The sequence below is a fragment of the Ananas comosus genome, unplaced genomic scaffold (genome assembly GCF_001540865.1).
Source record: "Ananas comosus cultivar F153 unplaced genomic scaffold, ASM154086v1, whole genome shotgun sequence".
In the NCBI taxonomy this organism is placed as follows: domain Eukaryota; kingdom Viridiplantae; phylum Streptophyta; class Magnoliopsida; order Poales; family Bromeliaceae; genus Ananas; species Ananas comosus.
The window spans coordinates 8,022-35,825 of record NW_017890773.1 but is presented as its reverse complement, the minus strand read 5'-3'; the positions used below and the strand labels follow the sequence as shown (position 1 = coordinate 35,825).

General features: G+C 45.5%; 1 long non-coding RNA gene across 4 annotated transcripts; it reads left to right on the top strand.

The window, feature by feature from the left end:
- The first annotated feature begins 14,866 nt into the window (after window positions 1–14,866).
- On the top strand, window positions 14,867–26,877 carry LOC109704220. Of its 4 annotated transcripts, none has more exons than XR_002214231.1 (5): window positions 14,867–15,064; window positions 15,155–15,223; window positions 15,309–15,416; window positions 16,106–16,311; window positions 23,011–23,283. It is a non-coding gene; the product is annotated as an uncharacterized LOC109704220 (long non-coding RNA). The 4 variants fall into 4 exon arrangements; XR_002214232.1 differs by having other exon boundaries at window positions 15,146–15,223; XR_002214230.1 differs by lacking the exons at window positions 14,867–15,064; window positions 23,011–23,283 and adding an exon at window positions 26,643–26,877 and having other exon boundaries at window positions 15,071–15,223.
- The last annotated feature ends 927 nt before the right edge of the window (window positions 26,878–27,804 follow it).

Below are 27,804 nucleotides of genomic sequence, written 5' to 3'. Positions count from 1 at the left end.
GTCTCATTTCATACGTGTTCGGGGACCGGTCTCTCCCACCAGGGACCGGTCCCCGAGAGCTCAAAATCTGCAGTTTTGCAGAATTTGATTCTTTAGCTCTCGAAAACCTCCCGTAACTCACTTTTACTCATTTTAACACCTTCGGATTTTTCGAAGTGTACTGTCCTCGCACTTTGGTCAATTTGATCAAAGTTCGACATTTTTTTTATTTTCCGAATTTTCGGTATATTACAATAAATAGGTAGAAAACCTATCATGACAACGGCATTGTGACCAGTGGCTATGAATCCTCAAGTTAAGGATTAGATCGATACTCACTTTAGGTCTTGGCTTGAGGGAGGTCACTCCCCCTCGAGCGGTGCGCTCCGGAGTTGGTCACCACTGGGCGTGGTAAAGTCCCACCAGTTGACGGTCCCTAGGGAGGTTCGAGTCCCCCGCTATTAAGGAATTTTGGGTTCTGAGTTCGAGGGGAACTGGGTGAACCTCGATGCAATTGGGTAAAAGCCACGTGAATGTACATTAAGCGTTATGAGCTATAGATTGAGTATCCCTGTCGAGTGGATTTGGGGCTGAGGTGTATGTGAAACGTTCATTACCTCGAGCCTGATATTGGTGCGGTATTCCGCAGTTGATTGACTCGAGACCGAGTCGGGTGGTTAGCTTGGCTAGGGTAGAGGAAAACCTTAGGAGCAAATAACCAACGATGTAAAGTGACGAGATGTATGAATTATGAAAAAGCTATGAATAGCATGATAGAAAGTAAAATCCTTTGTTCTACTTGTATAGTTGCATGATTCGCATATAGCATGACATTATTGCATTCGTGAGGCAAGGCATGGTTTTATTAGTTGCATAATAAAGATATATATCTATCTGTTTATTGAACTAATTTGCAGTTGCCTTCCTTGGACCTATTGGTCGAGCTTTTCCCTTGGATGGCCGTACCCACTGGGAACCATGGAGTTGGTTCTCACCCCACGTGATTTTGGGGTGTTACAGGTTCACACGTGAGCGGCGCGGCGGCGCGAGGCGAGGGCGTAGCTCCATAGTTAGCGCCCTACCACCGAGACCAGAGATAGCGGTATCCTGAGTCGGCCTTACTTAGGGATGTAAGAAAATGAAAGGAATAAGATTGTAATAATTTGTAATAAAAGCATGATTGTATTTGGAAGCTAAAAAGAATGTATTATGTAATTGTAATGTAAAATGTATCTAAATAATGTGAATGCTTGTAATAGCAAGTAGATTATGTTTTTGATACTTCCTTATGCAATCTTTGATTGAAATGTGTTCCTGGTTGGAACTTCGCACATTGTATTGATTGCTATTGTCACGCCCCGCGACCAACCGCCAATTTGGACAGGGTCGCGGCGCCGACGACAGACCGCCGAACGGACCGAGGGTTCCCCTGTACGCGGACATAGTCTCCCCAGTACGTTCAAGGCGTCGCAATCCAAACAATCACGAGGTTCCAACCAGGAACAGATATTAATCAAGATTGCATAAGTATCAAATACATAAAACTAACAGCTCATACAAGCATTCCCATAATACCTCCCAGTTACATTTTTCTTCCAAATTACAATCTAATTATCATTACAATAAATTTGCCTTCACAAGTTTGATACATGTTTAAAACATTTTGTTCCTTGTCTTCTAGTCCCCTAAGCTAGACTGCCTCAGGGTACTGCTACCTCGGTCTCTGGGGTAGGGCGCTATCTACTGAGCTATGCCCTCGCCTCGCGCCGCCGAGCTGCACACGTACAACCTGGAAAAAACACCCCAAACCACAGGGGTGAGAACCAACTTCATGGTTCCCAGTGGGTACGGCCACCCAAGGAAAAAGCTCGACCGATAGGTCTAAGTAGGCCCTGCAACATGTCAGTTCAACAATATACAATGCGAATATATTCAATTGAAATACATGTCAGGCCTAACAATATGCAATATGCAACTCATGCATCCAAACGCCTTTCTAGTAGATTACTTGATTCTACAGTTACTTAGCTACTTTAGCTTACATCTTTACTCTAAGGTCTCTATTACCTTAGCTCAAACCTCTATCTCTAGCTCATAAGGGTTCCTCTACCCTATCATAGCTAACCACCCGACTCGGCTTCGAGTCAATCATCCGCGGATAGCCCGCGCGCTGGCTGCTCAACAGCCTACCGCTCTCAGCCCCCTAGCGGCGAAGTCGTCGCACACGCTAAGCTCGGCTCGAGTCGCACGACCTGTCCATCTGGTGGCGATCGCGTTGCTCTTACCCAGCGTGGGCTCGAGACATGACATACCGTCTGGCGGCGAACGGATCGCACCACACCCAACAACGGTCATGTCAGACTCAGCCACCTGGAGGCACCCGCATCGTACTTACCCAGCATGGCATCAGTCTGCTCTGGCGGCCTGATCCTCAATGGCTTAACCATCCTGGCGGCGAAAACGTCGCACAAACGCCACGGCAATGGCTCAAGCCCCGGGCGGTGATCTCCACGTGGTCACGCCCAATCTACCCACAGTACCAAGCTCGGCGGCGAAGTCGTCGCACACACGCCCTAGCTTGTACTAGGGACATCAAAAGTCCTGGGATTCCGGAATCCACTTTCCACAGGTCGAGGGTTCATAACCAACCCTATATTGTCGACCTATCTCATCCTAGTGGCTATACCACTATACTCATCAACCTAGGTTCCAACACTCTAGGTTCTATGTCCATGTCACTTAACCTAGGTACACTTGCTAGGTTCTTGTCCTCTTTGCCTAGATGTCCATTTCTAGGTTTACTAGTTCGACCTAGGTTTACTATCACTAGGTTCAATGCCACACACCTAGATTGTTCGACTCTAGGTTCACTAACACTAGGTTAGATGCCACTCGATCTATCTGACAACCTAGTTGTCCAATCCACTCTAGAGTTATTACCTCATGCTTCTCACTTAGTATTTACTCTATGCATCTTCATGCCTCATGCATCCTACTTAGCATTTCTATCTTATGCATTATTGTTAGCATGCGTTCTTTACATTACTTAATATTTACTCTATGCATCTTATCTAATATGCATTCTTACTTTACTCATGTCTACATGCACATGCATCAATAAGTGATTACATTGCTAAGACATAAAGGGCGACCTAGTCGCTTCGGTAAGCACAACCCACCTTAGTTAGCTTTCCGATTGCTCGTCGACACTTGCAATCGGCCTCCCGCGGCACTCGGCACCCGTTTGGGCCCGATCTCACAGTGGCTCCCCAAGAGCGCGGCGCTTCGCTGTTTCGAGTGTCAGCGACCTTCGCCTTGCCGCTACGGTGCTCGGGACCCACTCGCACAATTTGTGGACGCCGCCTCGGCCTCCCAGGCGGAAACGAAGCTCCGAGCGCCCGTTTCTTCAATACCTTCTCGACGGCTCGTCGGATCGCCGAACCGACTTCGCCAACGTGTTTCGTTACCTACCAATTAGGTTAACAAGGGGTCAAGTGAGATCAATCTCATCTATTTACAAAAACCCCACTTTGATGCCCTAGATGCCATTATTGCCAAATCCACCAAATCGATCTATGATTTGGGGTGAAATCATCTAAATAGCATGCTAGGGTACCACTAAATCCATTTCTAGGGTTTTAGAACCCATCTCAAAGAAATCACCATGAGAAGCCATGAAACTCACCTCTCCAAGAGCTCCAAGGAGAAGAAGAAGACGAAGAGGATGACGATGGCGACGATCTCCTGCATCTCCTCCATCTTCTCCTTCTTTTTCTCCTCTCTTTTCCTTTCTTTCCTTTCTTTCTTTCCCTTTTCCTTCTTTCCCTGCTTCGCACGATCAGAGAGAGGGAGAGAGAGAAAGAGGCTGAGGGAGTGAGAGAGAGAGAGAGAGAAATATCCCTCTCTAATACCCTCTCACATATTGTAACAATATCCCCAAAGGCCCCTCAATCATTCACCTCTTACACAGCCCTCTCTGGGCATCCTGCGCGCGGAGGGACCGGTCTCCCCGACCTGGGACCGGTCCCCGGGGCCTCCCCCCGCGGACACGCGTTCGGGAACCGGTCCCTCCCTGAGAGACCGGTCCTCGGGAGACCGGTTCCTCTCAGAGAGACCGGTTCCCGAGAGCTATACTTTCAGGACTTAGCCGATTTTCGGCTCTTCTCACTGATGTCGCAGGCTGGGACTGGTCCCTCCTCTGCCAGGGACCGGTTGCATCAGCAACCCCACAGCCTTGGCTGATGGGACCGGTCTCTCACCTCCAGAGACCGGTCCCCGAGAGCAACTTCAGCTCAAAAATGCTATTTGCATTATTTGCTCTCGCGGACTCCATTCTAATGCATTTCTCGATTCTCGTGCATCCTAAGCTTTTCCAAAACTTATCCATTCGACCATTAGTCGATCCTGAACGAAGTGCAACCCTCGGACTTTGAGGATTCACATTGTTACAGCTATGCCTTGAACGTACAGGGAAGACTCTGTCCGCGGTACAGGGGAAACCCTGTCCGTTCGGCGATCTGTCGGCGGCGCCGCGACCCGGCCAAATAGGCGGGTGGTCGCGGGGCGTGACATCTAACCTCTTGAGAAGCTTCAATCCAAGCTCAAAGTCCACTAGGTATCGAGATCTTCCTCCAAACAAGCCTCAAACCCAAAATCCAAGCTTCCACAATGGTGGAAAATGCTCTAGAAGGCAAAAGAGAGCAAAAACCACTTAAAAATCAAGAAAAAGGAAGATCAAATCCATGGAGAGGCAAAGAGGACTCACTCACCTTCTTTCCTCCGAGTTCTAGGCTCAGGAAACCAAAGGGGAGGCGTGGGTGGTAATATAGAAGGCCACAATCGCAAAAACACCCCTGCAGTTTGAACCTTTCAGATTCTACCAAAGTGTACCGGTACACGGGAAAGTGTACCGGTACAAATTCCACAAAAATGCAAACCCGAGCCTCGGGTTTGAAATTCGGCACAAGTGTACCGGTACAACCATCAACGTGTACCGGTACAAAATCTGTACCGGTACAACCATCGACATGTCACCGGTTTCACCAATGCAGAATGCAATTCGAGGGTAGCCTAAGTCCAACTCTTTGGTGAGCTTAGCGCTACATAAAAAAATTACAAATCTCGGGATACGTGCCATAGGTCGGAACACTGTCAACGACCCTCCAGAATAACTGGAAAAACTCAGAACACCGATCAAACACTCGAACCTCACAATTTGCAAAAGTCCAGTGTGTTATATTCTCCCCTCCTAAAAAGGAGTTTCGTCCGCGAAACTGCGGGACAACCACAAAAACTCATCCAAAGAGGATGGAAGAAACGCTCTAACAGCATACAAGTCAGACCACGTAGGTCTCAAGCATGCCGGATTGATCCGCGGCAAAACTCAACAAGATCCTGTAGTGCCAGGACTTGGCATAACTCAAGTCAAACTTCCACCGAAGGTTCACCTCTAATCCGTGTTTGATCACAAGTCCTTCAGTCGGTTCTCACAAAACCAAGTGTTTCCGAAAGCTGAATTCCAATTCTCACCTTTCTCGTCCAAGTCGAGGGTAAAGCCTTGCTCTGCTTTAATTACTCTAGAATATGCGATTTCGTCCAAATACCCCTCAAGGGTGGATTCAATGGTACTGTCCAAAGCAAGCGTCAGGGGGTTAAATCCATTACTCATCTATCAAAACTCCATCGGAGTGCTCATCTGATCAACACTCACCAAGGAGGGGTGATGCAACATCCACTCATCGGCTCATATTCCAACGATGATCCTTCAAATCCAAGATCAAGTCTCTTCTCGAGATGGCACAACTGAGTACAATTCAATCCAAGGTTAAGTATGGTGTACCCTTTCCATCTCGTTGCTATTTGCAACGTCCATCCATCCGTCCAATCTTGCTTGGCACGAATGGTTCTAAACCAACATCCAAGGTAGCCAACCTTCCAATAGTAACAGGAACCGACGAATCATCCAACTCCCTCACCAAAGGTGATCGGTTGATTCCTCAATCGGCATGGCACTACTGTAGTGCACTGAACTTTAGCAAAATGCAGAGTTCAAGTGTGGTAAGGATATTTGGAATTACCCATCATTTTCTAAAGGGTTTGGAGAGGTTGCCAGACAATTTTGAGAGTGTTTGGAGTGTGCGAAGCGAGAAAGTGCTTTGCTGAGGCCAACCTTGCAATCTCTGCACTGTGTACCGGTACAACCATCACCTTGTACCGGTACACAATGCATCAGCAGCAGCAGCTGCGTGGCAGCATGTCCATTTTGGTCTTTTTACTTTCTATGCTTATCTCTACACCCCCAGCTCGACTCCTGAGCTTATCTGAAAGGTGTTGAGGGTCGTCCTGAGGTGAGGTTTTACACCTTTCTTACACTTCCTTACTAGGGATTTTCTCTCTCTAGAATGAGAGCAAGGAATTGGGATTTGTTCTTGTTTCTTGAAGCTGCTGAGTTGAGGGAAGCTTCGATCGGCTGTGGAGGAGTTAAAGAGTTGATTTGGGAGAGTACTTCTCAGCTTTAACTCAGGTGATATCTGAACTTAAGCTTGGTAAGGCAAGGTAGTAAGCTTTTCTTTAGTTGTGAACCTAGGATTGATGTTGATAAAAGTTCTCGGACTATGGCTGCAGCAGGATTGGAAAGTAATTCCAGTAGTTATAGAGGAGTTAGTTGGCTGAAATTCCTCCACTTAAATCCAGGGGAGGTTACGATGAAGCTGTAACAAGGTAATTAGCTAACTCACAACTCAATTTTGAAGCTATACAAGGTCTAGTATATGCGTATTGATGCCGATTTTGGATTTATTGCTTACAGCAGCTACGAGTATCAAATTAAGTTGATTACTCAATCCTAGTGAGCTGCCTTAAGGGTGTTCTTATCACCTGTGAGTGGAATTCCAGGTTAGGAAGCCAATCAAGTGAACTTTTAACCTATATTTCATAATTCTATAAGAATAGTAAAGCTATTTCATAGCTGATTTGCAACAGGTTGTTGAAGTGTTTACGACTGATTTTGGAGAGCCTTCGAAGGGTTAATTTGGTGTGTTAACCTAACCGAAGCAGGGGGCTTGGGCTTTAGCCCTGTCCGAGGTAAGGAGTTTGCCAAGCTTGAAGGTTCTAGTACTAGTTTTAATGCTGTTTTGACAATTGGTTCACAGCAGGATTAAGATGCAGTTCAGTTGAATTTCAGGGCTTATCCGGGCTGATTTGAGCTGATCTTTGGGGAGTTTTATCTGAGGTAAGGAGGGGACTTAAACCCTCATTGAACCTAGGGAACCTGGATACTTAGAGCATCTACCAGTGTGAGTTTGGTGGGAGACCTCAATTAGTAGGTGGGTCGGACCTAACCAGAGCAAATGAATTTTCTCCTTGTTCTATATAATACTATAGATCTATGAATCATATATAGTTGGTTTTAACTACAGCCGGGCAGAAGATATACTTGTGATATTCACTGGTGTTGTTCATATGCAATAAAAGTTAGTTAAATTTAACACTTGTCAGTGAGTGACTTTATCATGCTTTTATCAAGTAAGAACCATGACATGTCAGTATTGAAGTTGACTGCACCAATGACTCATGCAAATTAGCATCTCTATAATGTGTTTATTCATCTAGTGATTGCTAGCATTGCTTTCTATATTAAATGCTGACCTATGGGTCGAGAACGAGAATTTGCATACTTGATATATGATAGTTGGAAACCGTTAATCTATGGATCGTGATTATTGCCATTGTGCCCATTCGCACAAGCTTGTGAGGGTCGCACCCCACAAGCTGGCACTCCGGAGTTGGCCTATGCGACAGATTGCTCGCCTGTGCGGGATTGGGTGCCGAAGTGGATTGCCGTGGGGAGTGTACACTACCACGGGGCCATCAGGCGCGGCGCAAGTTGGACTACCTTGAGTAGGTCCTTGGGAATTAAACTAATGTGTTAAAGGACAGCAATAAGTATTCTTGAATGGTTATACATACATGACATGTTCATTTGCATAGTCACTTCTTACTTGCGGCTACATGTTTGATATACTTGTTAGCATGATATTTGTTTACAGTTTCTTCATGTTTATGTATCTAGTATGCCATAGTTGTTTTATTTCCTAATAGTACATCTTGAGCCTAGTGGTGTAATTCGCCGAGGCTGGCGGCTTACCCACTGAAAACTATTGTTTAATAGTTCTCACGCCCTCTATTGATATTGCTTTTCAGAGCCTGCTTCGGGAGAGGCTAGGGAGCGCGGCAAGGGAGTCGCGTCTAGCTAGATTTAGCGCGAGGCTTGATAGGTGATCACTTTACTACTTCGACGCTGCGGAAGAAGTGATGTGTGCCCGTGTATAGACAGACTACCCTTGTATATAGACTTTGTTGTACTTTGATGACTGAAATATTGTATCTTTGAGTTTTGACCTTGCATCCCTGTGGACAGTACACTTTTAGTCTCAGTGTGTTGCTCTGATATCTTGTTAGAATTTGATTGTGCTTCCTACTCCTCAACATGTTTTGGTAGACGCCTTATATACTGCTGGTATATGGCGGGTCTGTGCATGTGTCGGGTATACCATCGCTGATACCCGGGCGTGACAACTACGATGCCTCCACATCAATCGCAAACTCACAACTCGGGAGTACCCTCAAATCCTCTGCAATACAAGGTCAGGGACCAAAGCTGTAGCACACTGGACCTTTGCAAATTGCGAGGTTCGAATGTTTGATGTGTACTCTGAACTTTTCCACACTTGGTGGAAGGCCGTAGATGGTATTCCGGCCTGAAAGCTCAATTTCTAGAGTTTTGGCTTAGTCCTGAGAGTTTTCACTCTCGGGGACCGGTCCCTGATATGAGAGACCGGTCCCCTCAGCTCAGTGTTGCGGCAGCTGGCAAGGCAACCGGTCTCTGGCAGGCGAGACCGGTCCCCGAGCGCGTCTGCGCGGGGAGAGACCGGTCCCGTGCGGGGAGAGACCGGTTCCCGAACGTTGGATTTTCGGGGCAGACTGAGAGACCGATCCCAAGTCGGGGAGACCGGTTCCTCTGGGCGAAAACTGCCCAGACCGGGCTGATGTGAATTTGAGTTTTTGAGGGGCTTTTCTTGATTTTGTTGCACTAGATGGTCTATATGGCCCTTTCACTCTCTTTCCTTCTCATTTCTCCCCTTCACACCCATTCTAGAGAGAGAAGAAGAGAGGGAGAAGGAGAGAAAGAAGAAGGAGAAGGAGAGGATCTTACTTGGAGGCCTTGGAGCATCACCTTCTTCCTCATTTCTCACCCTTGGGGGACTTGGAGCTTGCTTTTGAAGCTTGGTGGTGGACCAATCTTCAACCCTTGAGGATCTTGGACTTGGTTTGGAGCTTCCTAGAGGTATATGACTAGTTCTTCTCCTCTAGATTCTAGTTTTGAAGCTTTTTGCTAGATGAAACCCTAGATTGGGATTCTAGGGTTAGTTTTGGGGCTTTTTGATTTGAGGGCTTCGGGACCTTATTGATTGGTTTAGAACCTTCCTTTAGGTTGAATTGGAAGGGTTCTTGCCCCCATTTGGAGTTTGAGTGAGGATTTCTTCCCTTGAGGTGAGTTTCCTCCACCTTAGCCTAGGTTGCTTTTGATTGAGCCTTGTATTGTTCGTATGGTTCGTTTGACCTTTGTTTCTACATCTTTAGGGTGCTAGGAGACTAGTGGACACCTTCGTCGGAACTTACGAAGGATCGCGAGTGTTGTGGTGGGTTTGACTTCATGAAAACGGGGCAAAATGACCCCTATGCTTTCTAAACTCTTCGTAAAGTCTTTTTAAGAGCAAATCCATGTTAAATATGATTTATGTGAATTTTAGAACACTTGAAATGCATTACTTATGTATCATGAAATTTACACTCTATATAGTACAGCTATATGTGTAGACTGCATGCATTGTGAAAGGTGGTTAGCCTTGCAAGTTGAGAACATGTCTCCTATATTTGAAATGAGTAGAATTATGAATTCATGAACATAAATACCATGCTTGGACTCATTGAACAATAGTGTCATAAAGGGGCACATGGAACCAGTAAACTATGAAAATGCAACATAGAGATATAGTGATAGGCCATTGGACATCGACTACATTCTATGTTAGAGACATGATGACATAGTGATAGGCCTTCGTGGCATTCGATACATTCCATGGTTTAGACATGAGGACTTAGTACTTGAGACAGACTTATACACATGCTTGTCATTGTGCTCATTCGCACATACTTGTGAGGGTCGCTCCCTACAAGCCGGCACTCCGGAGTTGGCCATCGCGATACGTACGCCGTGCGGGATTGGGCGCCGAAGTGGATTGCCGTGGGAAAGGCTCAATCCTAGGGTGGGGATGTGACTACCACGGGGCCATTAGGCACGGTAAAGCCAGACAGCCTTCGGGTGGGTCTTATACCAGACAGCCTTCGGGTGGGTCTTATCAGAGTTGAACTTTAAATAGTTAAAGTGACAAGTGGACATTGGCTAGAATAGTGAACATTGACATTATTGCTATTCACATTGTGGACATTGGGATAGTTACATATTTTTGCATTTACATATTGGATACTCTTGTGCATATACTTGTAGTAGTTGCTTTCTTGCTTATGCAAATTCTGCTAGGTAGAGGCATCATGGTTGAGTAGTAATCCTATTTATTTTTCTAGTTGTTTTTATCGCTTTTGGCTTATGCTTATACACTGACCCTTTTGTTGTAGCCTTTGGGCCTAGTGGCACATTCACTGAAGTTAGTAATTGCCCACTGGAAACTATTATTTAATAGTTCTCACGCCCCTGTTTCTATGTTTTATTTTCAGAGCCTTCGGCACCGGCGGAGGCACGGGATCGCGGCAAGGGTGTCGCGTAGTTAGCTCGGAGAGAGAGTCCGTTCTGCTTTAGGTGGTTACTCCTTCTTTGTTTGTGTAGAGAGGAGGAGAGATTTTGCACCATGTATAGAGAGACCACCTTGTATTCAGACTAGTACTTGTTATGGGACTCCTTTTGTATTACCTTATGCTTTACTTAGTGGATTTTCAGTTTCATGTTCTTCTCCTTGTTTTAGCACTTCGTAGTACTTTGCTCTAATACTCCTTGATGCTTTCTTTTATTGTTTTAATTAACCGCTTTATTTTAGACGCTTTGTATGTTTTAGACGTACGGCGGGTCTGGACACGCGCCGGGCGGGCTTCCGCTGGGCCCCTGAGCGTGACAAAAGCTCAGGAGCTTCGTCATTCCACTAAAATCATTATCTTAGTCTCAACTCAAGTCCATGTAACCTCTTCGCAAGCCTAAGCCAAAGGCTTAACTTCGATAGAATGTCTCATACATTAATCATTCAGTTGCTCCATAAGAATCATTCAAAATTCTCATCCTCAATGCTTTTCTTAGCATCGGATGCTCCAGGCGTTCATAGTCATCGAGCTCATCTCAAGTGATAAAGAGGGATCAATCCGCAATTCAATAATAGCTCTCTATCAATGTCATCCTAATGTGACCATCAACCAAAAATATCAATCCAAACACCTCTCTCACACAGTTTCCATCCCCAAGATTTTGATTCCTGGTGCATAAACCGGGCAAGGAAAAATAGCAACTTGGTATCTTTCCCCCTTGAGTTTCCAAACCACTCGATCCAACAGTGGGAGTTTCACACATTGATCACGTCAATCTACCCTGCAGTCGGTCCTCGCAATCCTTCGTAGGAATACTCACTGCTATCCGCCACCGGTTCCACAAATCCATCCAAAGGGCTTGGAATTATCATTCTACAAGTCCCTAACACTGATGGAGTACCACAGGCTTAGGCAACATCACAATAATTCTCATGATGTTCCAACCCAGCACCAACATCCGTTTGAGGTACAACCTGAAACTCCAACACAGCAGTAGTACTCTGATTGCAATACAATCCTATCAAGCACACTGACGACGCAAGGCCAATAGAAGGACCAATTGGGCCTCAATAACCATCCAAACACTCAATTGTGGTTCAATTAGATCACGATAGTCGACATACAGTCAAAACGACTCAATCGGTCCCACTACAAGTGAGGGTGCTTCTCCACGAAGCGAAACACTAGGTGCCAGAACCTCTCCGCCAATCGAGCTCACAATTTGTGACTCAGGTGGGAAAACAATGACAACCCAAAAGACATCCTCTATTACGAGGATTCTCGATCAGCAGATGCTAACGGCCAACTAGGCCCCAAATCCTCCTAAATTACCCAATTTTAGGTAAGGGAACAGTCATCGCAATGCATGGAACTAAATCCTCAAATCGCACTATTTCGTGCTCAAAATCCTCAAGGCGAGTCAAGTCAGCTCGCAATCCAAGGGTACTAGGTACCTGCAAAACTCCGCACCAAGTAAGGCCAATCCATTTGTCGGCGCACGAAACCATCTTACATGGTAGGGTGTTCGAAACGGCACACCCGATCAATCGATCATCCTACATGCGTCGAAAGAAATTCAACGCTAACAAATCCTCGGGTTGGGTCACTATACACTCGTTGTGTCCTCAATCTCACGATCCAACACGTGGCTTTCCACGCTCCAGGGTCTATGCTCGGTCCACTGTCCTTACCAAAACTCTGCCCTACCCGTAGGCACCGGGCGGCTGTCACACACAGCTGACTGCGCCTGCCCAACGGGCCCAGGCTCCACAGTCCCCAAATGGTCTAGGCACGGTCGTCCCCAAGCACTATCCGGTAAACAGCCGATCAAGGGATGCAATTAATGCAATCATCATGAGATCTACCAGCATAGCCAAACATGCAACACCCAAACCCGCAACTCGACCGCTTAGCTCGAGAGTAGCTAGTCAATTTCGCAAATAGCAAACTAACGGGATGCCATGCAACTCGGCAGAACTTAAGGAGTTGAGGGATCAGTTGCAGGATCTCCTCGACAAGGAATTCATCAGGCCGAGTGTATCACCGCGGGGAGCCCCGGTATTGTTTGTGCGAAAGAAGGATGGCTCGTTTCGACTCTGTGTGGACTATTGCGAGTTGAACAAGGTCACAATCAAGAACAAGTACCCGTTGCCCCGTATCGACGACTTGTTTGATCAGTTACAGGGGTCGCGTGTGTACTCAAAGATAGATCTCCAGTCTAGCTACTATCAGTTGAAAATTAAGCCAGAGGATATGCAAAAGATCGCGTTTCACACGCGGTGTGGACATTATGAATTCACGGTCATGCCATTCGGGCTCGCTAATGCCCCGGCGGCGTTCATGGATTTGATGAACCGTGTCTTTAGGGTGTACTTGGACTGATTTGTCGTGGTCTTCATAGACAACATTTTGGTCTACCCTCGTAGAGACGAGGAGCATGCCGAGCATTTGAGGATAGTGCTTGTCCTTCGGGAGGAGAAGCTTTATGAAAAGTTGAAGAAATGTGACTTTTGGCTCCGAGAAATTGCATTTCTAGGGCATGCTATTTCCGAGGGTGGAGTTTCTGTTGACCCAAGGAAAGTTAAGGCAATCAAGGATTGGCCGCGCCCGACTAATGTCACGGAGGTCCGAAGCTTTGTGGGCTTAGCGGGCTACTATAGACGGTTCGTGGAGGGATTCTCGAAGACCGTGATTCCACTTACCCGTCTGACACAGAAAGGCACCAAGTTTGTTTGGAGTGACTAGTGCGACCGAAGTTTCAAAGAGTTGAAGGAAAGATTAACTTCGACTCCGGTACTCGCCCTACCGGTGCAAGGTGAAGACTATACGTGGTATATAGCGACGCGTCTTATTTGGGTTTGGGGTGTGTTCTAATGCAGGGCGGGAAAGTAATCGCGTATGCGTCCCGTCAGTTAAAGAGCTACGAGAAGAACTACCCTATCCACGACTTGGAGTTAGCCGCGGTGGTATTTGCTCTCAAGTTGTGGAGGCACTACCTTTACGGTGCGCGTTGTGAGATTTACACGGACCACAAGAGTCTGAAGTATCTGTTCACACAGAAAGAGCTTAATATGTGGCAACGGTAGTGGTTAGAGTTACTGAAGGATTACGACGTTACTATCCTATACCATTTCGGGAAAGCAAATGTAGTAGCTGACGCACTTAGTAGAAAGTGTAATATATGAAAACTTCGAGTGGCGATGTCAACTTTGATCTAGAGGATCGAAGTAGGGTTTGAGCTGGTTTTGTATCTTCCCCGAGTGATTTTGGATGCGTGGGAATGAATTCCGGAGATAAATGAGTGTTTCGACGCAAGTTGGGCGCGAAACGAAATGTAAAGAGAATTTTCAGATTTCGACGCTAACGTCGAGTAAATAAATCAAAGTGAGGCTTGAGGATAATTTGTAGTATCTCCGAATTAATTTGGAGGATTTGGGATAGCTAATGGCATGTCTTAGAAGGGTTTTGAAGTGTTCGGTGCGAAGTGATAGCGCAAAAAGAAGCTCGGAGTGAAGTGCTGCCAGGTGCAGGATTTGTATTGGATAGTTTGAGCAAGTTGATCATGATAATGTAAGAATGTAATTTGGAATATTCCCGGATTAATTTGGAAGCTTAGGAATATTAGTTGGCTTGTATTGGAAGAAGTTGGAGGGTTTCGAAGTGAACCGAAAACCGAAAAGGCTCCGAAGTGAAGTTGCTGCCATGAATGGAATTGGAGCTTGATTTCATTGCTAATCCGGCTAAAATGATGCTAAAATGAAAATTAAATGCTTTCAAATTAAATTGGTAGCTTGGGCATAGAGTTTAGCATGTTTTGGAAGTGTTTGGATAAATTCGGAGTGAGCTGGATGTGAGAAACGGGCTGCCAAAGCTGCTGCTGCGAGCAGGAACTGAACTGCGAACCTGCAGGGACTGATTTGCGAACTGCTGGATTGCAATGCAGTTTCAGCATTTTGAGGGGTTAAATTGCAGTTTGTTGATCTTATCACTTAAACCCTGACCCCCTGAGGTTGTCCACGTACCAGGGCATCCCTCCACAGCCTTCTTATTCATCTAATTCCTCCTCTCTTTCTCTCTCAACCACAGAAGCAAGTTGGTGAAGGAGAGGTGGTAGAATTGAGTTTTCTTGCTGTTGGAGCTAAGAAGAAACCCTGTGGAGATGAAAGGAAGGTTTGTGGAGCTGAAGAAACCCTTGGGGAAACTTCAAATCCAGGTAATTTTGATATATATCCCTGGTTTGAGTAGTATTGATGGCTGTGAAGAAGATTTCTAAGTAGTTGAGGCTTGGAGAAAGTGTTGGCAGATTTCTGATGTATTGGGCTTGTTGGAGCTGCCGAATTGGAGCTTCAGCTGAGGAAGCTTGGAATTTGAGGTAGATGGTTTGCTTCTCAGTTAGAATAATAGTAATTGCATAAGAGAAGCCTCTAAATGGTTCAAATTGGGGTATGTGTATGCAGGAAATTCCAGTAGGGGCTGAGAAAAGTGAGAAAGTGTGAAGTTGCTACCTTGAGGAGCTCCTTGGTGTTCCGAGCTGAGAAGGACCTGGAAGGGGAGCTTCGAATGAGGTAAATGGGTGCCTCTCCCCTGGTTTGAGTGGTGTGAAATTGCTCTAAAAGAGTGTAAGCAAGAAAAGTAATTGTTTTATATTTGTAGTGAGATGTGAAGAAGCAAGTGCAGAATTTCAGCACCAATAGAATTTCAGCAGAAACTTCCTGCTATTGGAGCTGAATTAAAAGTTGCTGGAGTAGCAAAACAGCTGAGGAAATATAGAAACTTAAGATAAATGAATTGTTCTTCAGCTGGGAATAAGTATGGCTGCCTAGGAGAAGGTTCTAAGTAGCTAAGTTTTACATTAGTATGTGAAACTGCACTAAGAGGGGCAGCATGTATATGTTTGTCAATTGTATGTTAAAAAAACTGAAATCTGCTGTAAAATGACCTTAATTTCAGCATAAGGATTGATGTGAACTTCTACAATTCCTTAGTTAAAAGTTGTGGGTTGTTATGCATTAAGTTTTCTTGGGTTGCTAAGACTAGTAGTACCATAGCACCTCGAGAAAGCTATACATGTAAATATCATATGTGCACTTTGGATAGTTGGGGGAATGAAGGTGAATTAACCTATAATTCCTAATTAGGGATTAATGTAATCTCTGAAATTACATGGTTTTACGGTTGCTAAGTATTGGAGTTTATGTTACTCCAGGTGTTGGCAAGTTAATTAAAACCTAACCTCCATAATGCGCTTTTGTAGGATTGAAGTCCCGGCGGGGAATTAGTCGTGAACAAACCTAATTGAGGGCAAAGCGAACATGTTGGCGAAGTCGGTTCGGCAATCCGTCGAGCCTACGCGAAGATATCGCCAAAAGGACATTTTCGGCTACAATTGTCGCGATCGCGGATCGCGATTCTTGGGAGAGTGCGGGAAGTGGATTTCTCGCGTTCCGGTACCAAGTAAAGGTGGGTTGTGCTTACCGAAGCGACTAGGTCATCTTTTTGTCTAAGAAAATTAAGAATCCGTGTTGATGCATATAAATGTAAATAAAGCATGAAAATGGATGCATGTAGTTAACTCAAAGAATGCATGTGAGCATAGTGCATAGAATGAAATGCATGTTGATGACATAAGTTAAAATGTGATGTAGATTACATGATGAGCAAGTTATATAATTGTCACGCCCCGGGACCGGCGAAGGCCCTGCCGGTAGCGTGCCCAGACCCGCCATATTGGTCTATACATACTAAGGCGTCCTACAAGAAAAGCGGAAAGTAAAAGCAGAATGGAAGAAAACAAATAAAAGAAGTGAAATAACAAGGAAAAACTAATGATATCAGAGCGAGTAAAGTTCTAACATCTATACTAAAAGTAATAAACAGTACTAATACATAAGAGTAAACAAAGCTATACAATATCAGCCTCTAATACAAAAATTGGTGGTCTCTAGTACACTAGTAAAACTCTCAACCTCTCCAAAATAAAGTACAACGAGAGGTAGACCACTAGCGAATCGTCCTCAAAGGAAGCTAACTCGAAAGCAACTCCCTCCGCGGTCCCTGGCCCACCCGAGAGTGAAGGCTCTGAAAAATATCGAGAAAAAGAGGGCATGAGAACTATAAATTATATGTTCCCAGTGGGCAATTACTGACCTCAGCTCATAGCTCCACTAGGCCCCAAAGAGAAGGGTAAGTAACGATAAAAATAATAAGCAATAAGGAGCATGTAAATAAACTGCGGAAAGAAAGCATAATGAAATGCTAGTTATGTCTCAAATAAGCACGATGTCAACCAAAATGTACGTTCTATTCTATCATTACAATTAAGTCCAATGCAACTAATTAATGTTGTTAACCTTTGTCAATACATGATGTAGAAGTTTCTATCATGGCAAACCAAGTAATACTACATGTCTCACACTATCTCAAAAGCATGTAATTGTAATCCACTATAAGCCTAATTTAGTAGTGATCATTCATTCTCAACCGTTGTCGATTTTCATTTCCAATTAAGATCTACCAAGGTAGTCCGGCTTGTGCCGCCTAATTGCCGTGGTAGCCCGACATTCCTACACATGGAAATGTGTCTGTCCCACTCGACCCCGAAGGCGCTCAATTCCGCACGAGCGAACAAAAGTCGCATAGGCCAACTCCGGATGCCGGCTTGATGGGAGCGACCCTCACAAGCATGTGCGAACGAAGCACAAATGGCAAGACAACAAGGTCACTGTCTAAAGTACCACAATCTCACGTCTCTACAATGGTGTAGTCACTAGCACCTCGAAGATTAGTTCAAAGTCAAATGTGAAGTCGCAACACAAACTTGCTTAGTGCCTCTTAATGACACTTAAGCTCCACACTAATCATGTTCCAATTAGACATTAACAAATAATGCTCACTATGACCCGGGCCCAATGCCTCTCATGACATTGGCCAATCCACATTCATCTAAGTCCTAAAGCCTCTCTAGCTTCCAGAAATTTCCTAAATGTCACATCTGGCATATAGTTTGAATGCATGAAAGCAAGGTTCGTTTCAATATAGGGATTATAATTAAGTCTCAACTAGAAATGCTAGGCCACACATGCATGTCTCTTACCAATAGAGTCCCAAAATTTACTACACATAACCTTTTGCACGTTAAGCATTCTAAAATTCATAATAAATACATTTAACATGAAAATGCAAGAATTTCAACTTTACGAAACATTTAACACACCAAATATGAGCATTTCTCATAATTTTATGCTAGGCCAAACCCACCGAACGTCGCGTGCTCCTTCGATCCGACGAACGGAGTTGTCCAGCAGACCTCAAGGTACCCTAAATTAATCAGCGAAAAGATACGCAGGGCATTACAACCAACCATAAGATCAAACATCAATGCAGAAGCAAAAATGGCCAAAATCCACCTCAAGAGAAGAAATCTCTTCTAAAGCTCCAAAGGAAGAGCTAGAACCCTTCCAAACCAAGCCCAAGGAAGGTTCTAATCCAATCAATCTAGCCTCAAAAGACCCTAGGTTCAAAAAAGCCCAAAATAAACCCTAAGTCCCAAAATTAGGGTTTCATATGTAAAACCTACCAAATCAAGGATCAAGGTAGAATCCAAGTACTAACCTCCCAAGACTCCTCCAAACAAGCTCCAAATCTTCTAGGGTTAGAAGATTGCCCACCACCAAGCTCTACAAGTAAGCTCTAAGGCCTTGCAAAGGTGGAAAAAGAGAGAATGGTTCGAGCTCCAACTCCCTCAAGCTAGCTCCTCTCCTTCTTTCTCCTCCTTCTTCTCTCTTCTCTCTCTAGGAAGTGTAGGAGAGGATGAGAATGAGAAAATGAGAGAGGGGAAGAGGAAATGGCTAATAAGCCCATCTAATGTAACAAAATCTGAGAGGTCCCCCAAAAATCCAATTTACCACAGCCCGGTCTGGGCAGTTTTTCGCAGAGGGACCGGTTCTTCCCCAGCAGGGACCGGTCTCTCGCTGCGAACCCGAAAAATCAGCGTTCGGGGAACCGGTCTCTCCTGCGTGGGACCGGTCTCTCACTGCGAAGACGCGCTCGGGACCGGTCTCGCCTGCCAAGAACCGGTTGCCTCAGGCTGCCTCAACACTGCTCTCTGGGGGACCGTCTCTCCCTTCCAGACCGGTCCACCGAGAGTAAAAACTCTCAGACTTTGTCCAGAATTCAATTTTTCGAACTTTAGTCGGAAAACATTCTACAACCCTCCACCAAGTGTGGAAAAGCTCGAAAATTACATCCAAACACTCGAACCTCGCAATTGCAAAGGTCCAGTGTGTTACAATAATGCTACCGTAATTACATGAATACCTATGAGCATAATGGATAGAATGAATGTTAGATGAAGTCATATTGATATGTGAGATTATAAATGCATATTAGCATTGTGAGATTATAAAGGCATGATTAGCATTGTGACTTTATATATGCATGTGAACTTGGTTGATTACCTCTAGATGATTAGAGAAATAACATTGGAAAACAGGAACGTATAACTGAAATACTTGATTAGACAACTAAGATGTCGATTAGATCGAGTGCATCTAACCTAGTGTTAATAAACATAGGTCGGACATAGTAATGTTGAACCTAGTGTCAGTGAACAAAGGTTAAGCTAGTGAACCTAGAAGTAGATCTAGGTAGTGGTGATATAGAACTAGAGTTTTGTAACCTAGTTGTGGTATAGTAAACCTAGAGTGGCTGTCACGCCCGGACCGGCGGAGGCCCTCCCGGTGGCGTGCCCAGACCGCCATATGTCTACACACATATAAGCGTCTACGATAAAAGCGGAAAGTAAAAGCAAAGAGATAGAACAAATATAAGAAATAAATAACTAGCAACTAGAAGATATCAGAGCAAGCAAGCTAGACAATAAAGAAATCATAAAGTAGTACAATATCTGGTTCTCAAAAGTACAAAAAACGTGTCTCTAATACACTGGTAGAACTCTCAACCTCTCGCAAAAGGAAACAAAATCGAGAGGTTAGACCACCTAGCAAACTCTCCTCGAAGGAAGCTAGCTCGAAGCAACTACCCTTCCCGCGATCCCTGGCCTCACACTGAGTGGAAGGCTCTGTAAAACATCGAGAAAAAAGGGCGTGAGACTATAATTTATAGTTCCCAGTGGGCAATTACTGACCTCAGCTCCTGCTCCACTAGCCCAAAAACAGGGTAAGTAACAAAAATGATAGCAATATAAAGGCATAATTAATAATGCTAACTTACTAAACTCAAGTATAACGATGTCATGGTGATGTACATCTACAATATCAAAATACTACGTCCAATGGTAAAGTTCAATGTCAATAACCTTTATGCATGCATGTACATAAGCTCTATCATGGCAACCAAGTATGCTCTAATGCAACAAGAGACTATCAAATATACTACATGTCTCACACTATGCTAAAAGACATATAAATGTAATCCAACTACTAAACCTATCTAGTAGTGATTAACCAATCTCGACCCGTATCATTTTCATTTCCAATCAAGGACCTACCAAAGGTAGTCCAGCTTGTGCCGCCTAAGTGCCTGTGGTAGCCCAACATCTCCTACTCTTGGATGTGTCTGTCCCACTCGACCTCGTAGGCTTCTCAATACGCGCACGAGCGAACATAGGTCGCATAGGCTAACTCCGGAGTGCCGTTGTAGGGAGCGACCGCTCACAAGCATGTGCGAATGAGCACAAATGCAAGCAAACAAAGTCCAAGTCTCAAGTATCCAATTCCTCATGTCTCTAACATGGTATAGTCACTAGCATCCAAAGATCTAGTTTATGTCACAATGTGAAGGTTCAACCTTTGCTACGCCTAGTGCCCCTTGATGACACTTAGGCAATTGATGTTCAATATGTATTCTAAATCCCTTGATGGCCCTATCCACTAGGTTCTCACATGTCCCGAGCTCAATGCCCGCTTGATGACATTAGCGCTCTTAATTCACATAGCTCTAAATGACAATCTTGTCAATTTTCATGTCACAAGATAACTTAGGTTTAAATGCATGAATCCGAATCATTTATACTATAGAAGCATGATACCCACGTCTCATGTAGAATGCTAAATGCAACTATGCCCAATAAGCTACTCTCTACTACATAGAGGTCCAAAATTTCATCATATATAACATAGGCCTTTTAAGCATTCTAAAATTCACAATATATACATATAACAAGAATATGCATGCATTTCGTTTAACAACACTTAATTAAGCACAAATGAGGATTTCTCATTGTTGTGGCTAGGTCAAACCCACCGACCGTCGCGTAGGGTCTCGATTCGCGCGAACGAAGTTGTCCCACGAGCCTCAAGATACCCTAAAAGTGGTTCAGCGAAGAGATACGAGAGCATTACAACCATCCTATAACATCAAAATTACCCTAGGAGCAAAAAGGGGCAAAACTCACCTCAAGAGTAGAAATCTCTTCAAAGCTCCAAAGAGAGCTAGAACCCTTCCAATCCAAGCCCTAGGAAGGTTAAACCAATCAATTTGGGTCCAAAAGCCCTAGATCAAAAATGCCCAAATAAGCCTAAATCTCATTTCTAGGGTTCATCTCCCAAAAATCACAAAAACAAGAATCTAGAGGAGGAAACATATAACTAACCCTTTGGAAGCTTCAATCAAGCCCAAAATGCCCTAGGGTTGAAGTTGGTCCACCACTAAGCTCTACAAGCAAGCTCCAAGCCTTGCCAAGGGGGAGGAGAGAAAGGGGTTGAGCCCAAGCTCCCTCAAACTAGCTCCTCTTCTTCTTCTCCTCCTCCTTCTTCTCTCTCTTTCTTCTTCTCTCTCTCTAGAAGGTGTAGGGTGGTGAGAAATGAGGAGGAAGGGAGTGAAATGGCTAATAAGCCCATCTAGAGTAACAAATCCAACCAGGCCCCTCAAAAACCCAATATACATCAGCCCGAACTGGGCAGTTTTCGCCCAGAGGGACCGGTCTCTCCCCAGCTGGGACCGGTCTCTCGCTGCGAACCCGAAAAACCAGCGTTCGGGAACCGGTCTCTCCCTGCGCGGGACCGGTCTCTCACTGCGAAGACGCGTTCGGGAACCGGTCTCGCCTGCCAGGGACCGGTTGCCTCAGGCCGCCTCAACACTGCTCACTGAGGGGACCGGTCTCTCCTTCCAGGGACCGGTCCCCGAGAGTAAAAACTCTCAGGACTTGTCCAAAGTTCCAGATTTCGAACTTTTCGGGTCGGGGAACATTTTACAACCCTCCACCAAATGTGGAAAAGCTCGAAATACAACCAAACACTCGAACCTCGCAATTTGCAAAGGTCCAGTGTGTTACAGTGGCTTTGAACCTAGGTTAGCGAGCATGGTGGTGGCAGCCACTAGGATGTTCTAGGTCGACAGCATAGGGTTGGTTATGGACCCTCGACCTGTGGAAGTGGATTCCAGATTCCTAGGATCTTTGATAACCCTGGTATCAAGGCTAGGGCGTGTGCGACGATTTCGCCCCGAGGTTGATACCAAGGGAGGATTGGGTGGTGAGCACACAGAGATCACTGCCCAGGGCTTGAACCATTGTCGTGGCGCGTGCGACGACTTCGCCGCCGGATGGTAAAGCCAGTTTGTGGATCATACCGCCAGATTGACTTGAGCCATTGTTGGGTGAGATGCGATACGTTCGCCGCCAGATGGCCAAGTCAAGGGACTTGAACCAGTGTTCGGCGCGTGCGACGACTTTGCCGCCAGCTGATTAAGTCGATGAGGGCGGTCAGTGCGCGGACTATCCGCGGATGATTGACTCGAAGCCGAGTCGAGTGGTTAGCTTAATAGAGGTAGTAGAAACCCTATGAACTAGTGACAGAGGCAAGAGCTAAGGTAATAGATACCTTAGAAGCCAGTTGGATTTGAGTTGAGAACCTAAGGTAGTAGAAACCTTAGAGTGATGATACGAGCTAAAAGTAGCCAAGTAAAGTGTAGAGTCAATTGACCTACCAATTGTTGCATAGAGTTGCATGATTTTCATATCGTATATTGTGAGGCATGGCTTGTACTTCAATTGAATATATATATCGATTGTATATTGTTGAACTAACATGTTGCAGGGCCTCATTAGACCTAATGGTCGAGCTTTTCCCTTGGGTGGCCGTACCCACTGGGAACTATATTTATATAGTTCTCACCCCCGTGTTGTTTTTGGGGGTACAGGTTCGCACGTGAGCGGCGCTGCGGCGCGAGGACAGGGCGTAGCTCCGTAGATAGCGCCCTACTACAGAGACCAGAGATAGAAGTACCCTGAAGTGGTCGAGCTCAGAGAGTATAAATTGAAAGAAACAAACTTGTAGTAAATTGTGTAAGTTGTAATTTGTGTAAGGGCTTATGTGATAACTGAAAAGTATTTGTAGTATTGTAAAATGTAATAAATCTCTGAGATGAATACTTGTAATGGTATAGTGGCATTTATGTTTTTGATACTCGCAATCGGTGGTTGAATACTGTTCCTGATTGGAACCTCTTGTATTGCATTGTATAAATTGTGACGCCTAGAACGTACAGGGAAGGCTCTATCCGTTTGGCGGTCTGTCGGCGTGCTCGAATCCGACCAAATAGGCGGAGCTCGGGGCTTGACAGAAAGTCAGCGGAGAACCTCGCATTGTGGATCACAAATCACGAGCCTTTGTGGAAAGAAATGGGGTGAATGGATCTTGAGGTTGTAGCTCCGGAGGTTCCGACTATGCTGTAAACTCTCGTTGTCCAACCGACCTTGTTGGAGAGAATCAAGAGTTTGCAACCAGCGGACTCGAATCTCCAAAAGGTGCGGCGTGACATTGAGAGTGGGCGTGGTGGCGATTTCAGTGTTGATATCGATGGCGCGCTTCGATACAGGAACCGGTGGTGTGTACCGGAAGACGAAGAAGTCCGGAAGTTGATTTTGCAAGAAGCGCATCGGTCTCCGTATAATGTCCACCCGGGCGGCACCAAGATGTACCAAGACTTGAAGATGCACTATTGGTGGCCGGAAATGAAAGCAGATATTGGACGCTATGTGGTGCAATGTCTAGTTTGCCAACAAGTTAAGGCGGAGCGTCGATTTCTAGCGGAAAAGCTTCAGAGCCTACCTATCCCCGTCTGGAAATGGAAGGATATCGCTATGAACTTCGTGGTCGGATTACCTCGTTCGTTGAGTGGCCACGATGCGATTTGGGTTGTGGTGGATCGTTTGACGAAGTCAGCTCATTTTCTACCGATCCACACTACTTGGTTAGGAGACAGATTGGCGCACGTGCACCTTGATGAAGTTGTGAGGTTGCACGGGGTTCCAAAGTCGATCATGTCAAACCGAGACCCCCGGTTTACTTCGCACTTTTGGAAAAACCTGCAGGAAGCACTTGGTATACGGCTCGAGTTCAGCACTGCATTTCATCCTCAGACTGATGGACAATCAAAGAGAACCATTCAGATTGTGGAGGATATGTTGCGAGCGTGTGTGATTGACTACAAAGGTAGTTGGCCCGAGCACCTACCGCTGGCCGAGTTCGCCTACAACAATAGTTACCAAGCTAGTATAGAGATGGCGCCGTTTGAGGCTCTCTACGGGAGGAAGTGCCGATCTCCTATACACTAGTGTGATATTGGCGAACGGATGGTGTTAGGCCCCGATGTCTTGCGAAAGGCGGAAGAGAAGGTCCACCTTGCTCGTCAAAGATTGCTCACGGCACAATCTGGACAAAAGAGTTATGCGGGTAAGCGCTGGCGAGACTTAGAGTTTGCAGTAGGAGACCGCGTCTTCTTGAAAGTGTCACCCATGAAGGGTGTGAAGCGCTTCGGAGTTCGGGGAAAGTTAAGTTCCCGGTACATTGGACCTTACGAGGTGCTAGAGCGCATTGGTGTGGTAGCTTACCGGCTCACATTGCCACTGAAGCTTCCGGAGGTTCACAATATGTTCCATGTTTCTAACCTTCGCAAGTACGTCCACGATCCCGAGCATGCTTTGTTGTATGAGCCACCAGAATTGCAAGACGATATGTATGGAAATGAAAACTCGACATGAAAGTCCGAACTTCGATCGAAATTGATCGAAGGTGAGTTTGGGATGCTTCGGAGAGGCCGAAGGTGTCGAAAATGCATACAGTGCATTGTAGAGGGCCTTCGAGAGCAAGCTGGAGAAATTCTGCAAAGTGCGGGAGTTTGTGCTCTCGGGGACCGGTCCCTCAGCAGGGGACCGGACCCCGTACGCGTGGAAAAGGGGAAGGTGCCCAGTCTGCGTGCGATTGTGCTCTTGGGGACCGGTCCCCCTCTAGAGAGACCGGTCCCTGTACCCGAAAAGTGCCCAGATTGGGCAGTGCATAGATGTCATGTTGGAGGGTTTTTATGCAAATGTGGCATGTGAGGGTTACTTGAGGGCCATTCCTCTCTCTTTTCTCCCATTCCCTCCAACCCAAACCTAAAAAGGGCTTCTCTCTCTCTCTCTCTAAGCTCTGTCTTCAAGGTGGAAGAAGGAGGAGAGATTGGTGGAGGAGGAGGCCAAGGAGGAGATCATCACCCTCTTCTTCTTCCTTGGGTCATTGGAGCTAGCTTATTGAGGTAAGCCTTGAGAGCATCCATAGTAGATTTTTAGGGCTTCATTTATATGCTCTAAAAATGGATTAAGTGGAACCCTAGCATGTTAAATAGAAGTTGAATGCTTGAATCTTGAGGCTTAGTGGTGGATTCTTGCAAGAGTTAGAATCTAGGGTTCTAATGAGGGTTTTGCTAAATGCTAGGACTTAATCTAAATTGAGCATGTATATACCTAATTGATAGGTGCTTCAACGCGTTTGCGAAGTCGGTTCGGCGACCCGTCGAGCCTATGCGAAGTTATCGGCAAGAAGGACGTTTTGAGCTTCGTTTCCGCCTGGAGGGCAGAGGCGATGTCCTAGAATCGCGAAATTGAGTTCCTAGAGTCGTGACGTCACTAAAAGGCGGGGGTGTCATCCCGAAGCAACCGGGCTTCATTCTATGTCTTAGTTGCATCTCTTACATATATACATTGTAGGATTGTGTTGCATTTCCATTTCTTATGCTTTCCTAGTTGATATCATAGTATGAGTGGAATACATGATATAGTGGATAGGTAAGGATTGGGTCTTGATGTTGAAATCCTATAGTGCCGAGATGAGAGATGAACTTGATGGTTATGTAGCGACATAACGAGTGGCATGTAATAGTGTAAATAACATGACGAGTGGCATGGAAACTTAGTGTAGAAAACACTTATGAACTGAGGGATAGGTGGATTCCAGAGTTGTGAGATATTGCATAAGACACTATGACATTGAACATAGGGATAGATGGACTCCCGAGTGGTTGTTGACCCTAGTTGACAGGGTATCCTCAGTGGATGAGGACTGGATCATACTCACATAGTCTGTTATTTAGCGGTGGTCGCTCCACCTATTAGTGCACTCCGAAGGCTGTCACACGAGGGGCAGTAGCTAGCTATCCCGCAGACGGTCTTGGGTGGGGTAAATGCTTGTAGCTTCCCACTTGAAGAGACTTGAGATGTGAGTTGAGGGCAAACCTTCGGGTTAGCCAAGTGATTGGGTGAACAATGAATGGCATTATTTCTTGGACATAGTAGTATAATAGCTTACTTTTGTACTATGTAGTTCATTCGTTCATTACAGTTGATTGAGGCATAGTAGTATACTTGTAGATTCCTTACTATGTCATCGTTGCTTTCATATGTATATCTATCTATCTGCTTCTGCCTGCTTAGACCTAGTGGGAAGATCGGCGGAGTCGGCGGCCGAACCCATTGGAAACTATATTCATATAGTTCTCACCCCACTTTGTTGCAGGGTCGAGTACGAGCGCTCCGGGCGAGGATCGCGGTAAGGGCATAGCGCCCTAGTAGTAGTGGCTTTCCTTTTGCATTAGAGACACCCTATGTACATGAGTGTAGATGATGTATAGGTGGTGAGATGCTTTTGGAGAGTTGTGGACGATCATGTATATTTTGGAGATGCAAATGTAAACTAAATGCTTTAAATAGTTGAATGTGATGTAATAGATAGTATTCTCTCTTTTTGCTCACTTGTACATATTTACTTGTGTCTTGCTCTTTCTTTTTAGCACTTGTAGCGCTCCTTGTTGATCATGTATGTTATTAAGTTTTCCTGGGCACTTGATTGTACATGATCGCATTGTTTGAGCCATGGGCGGACAGGGGAGATGCTGTCCGTTCGGCGTCTGTTCGACGTGCCCGAACCGGCCAAATTGGTAGCAGTTGCAGGGCGTGACAGGATATGTCCTACGAAGAGTTTCCGGTGTCGATTATTGCTCGAGAAGTGCGCAAGTTGAGAAATCGCGAGATTCCATACGTCAAGGTTCTGTGGAGCAATCACGACGATCGCGAAGCCACGTGGGAACTCGAAGACGTGATGAAAGCGCTTCATCCTCATCTCTTCGAGGAGTGAGTTGAGGTATGGGTTTAAGTTTGAGTTAGTTTCGAGGACGAAACTCTTTTTAAGGAGGGGAGGATGTAAGGAAATGAAAACTTGATACATAAATCCGCAACTTGGATAAAAAATGATCGAAGGCGAGTTCGGGACGCTTCGGAAAGGCCAAAGGCGTCGAAGTTGGCTTTTGTGCATTGAGGGAGGACCTTGGAGAGTTGGAAATGCAATTCTGCAGTTTGCAAAATTTATATGCTCTCGGGGTCCGGACCCTAGCTTCAGGGTTCGGACCCCGTACCTGAAAACAGCCCAGCGCGGGCTATGCACAGTTCGTGTTGTTGAGGGGGTTTTTGGCTATTTTGCCTTAAGTGGAGGGCATATGAGAGGGTAGAGCTTGTTTCCTCTCATCTTTCTCACTTGCAACCCTAAAAGAAAGCTCCCTCTCTCTCTCTAAGCTCTCTTTCTCTCTCTTCAAGGGTGGATCTAAGAGAGAGATTTGGTGGAGAAGAAGGCTAAGAAGTGAATCTTCATCTTCTTCCTTGAGTTGGAGCAAGCTTGTGGAGGT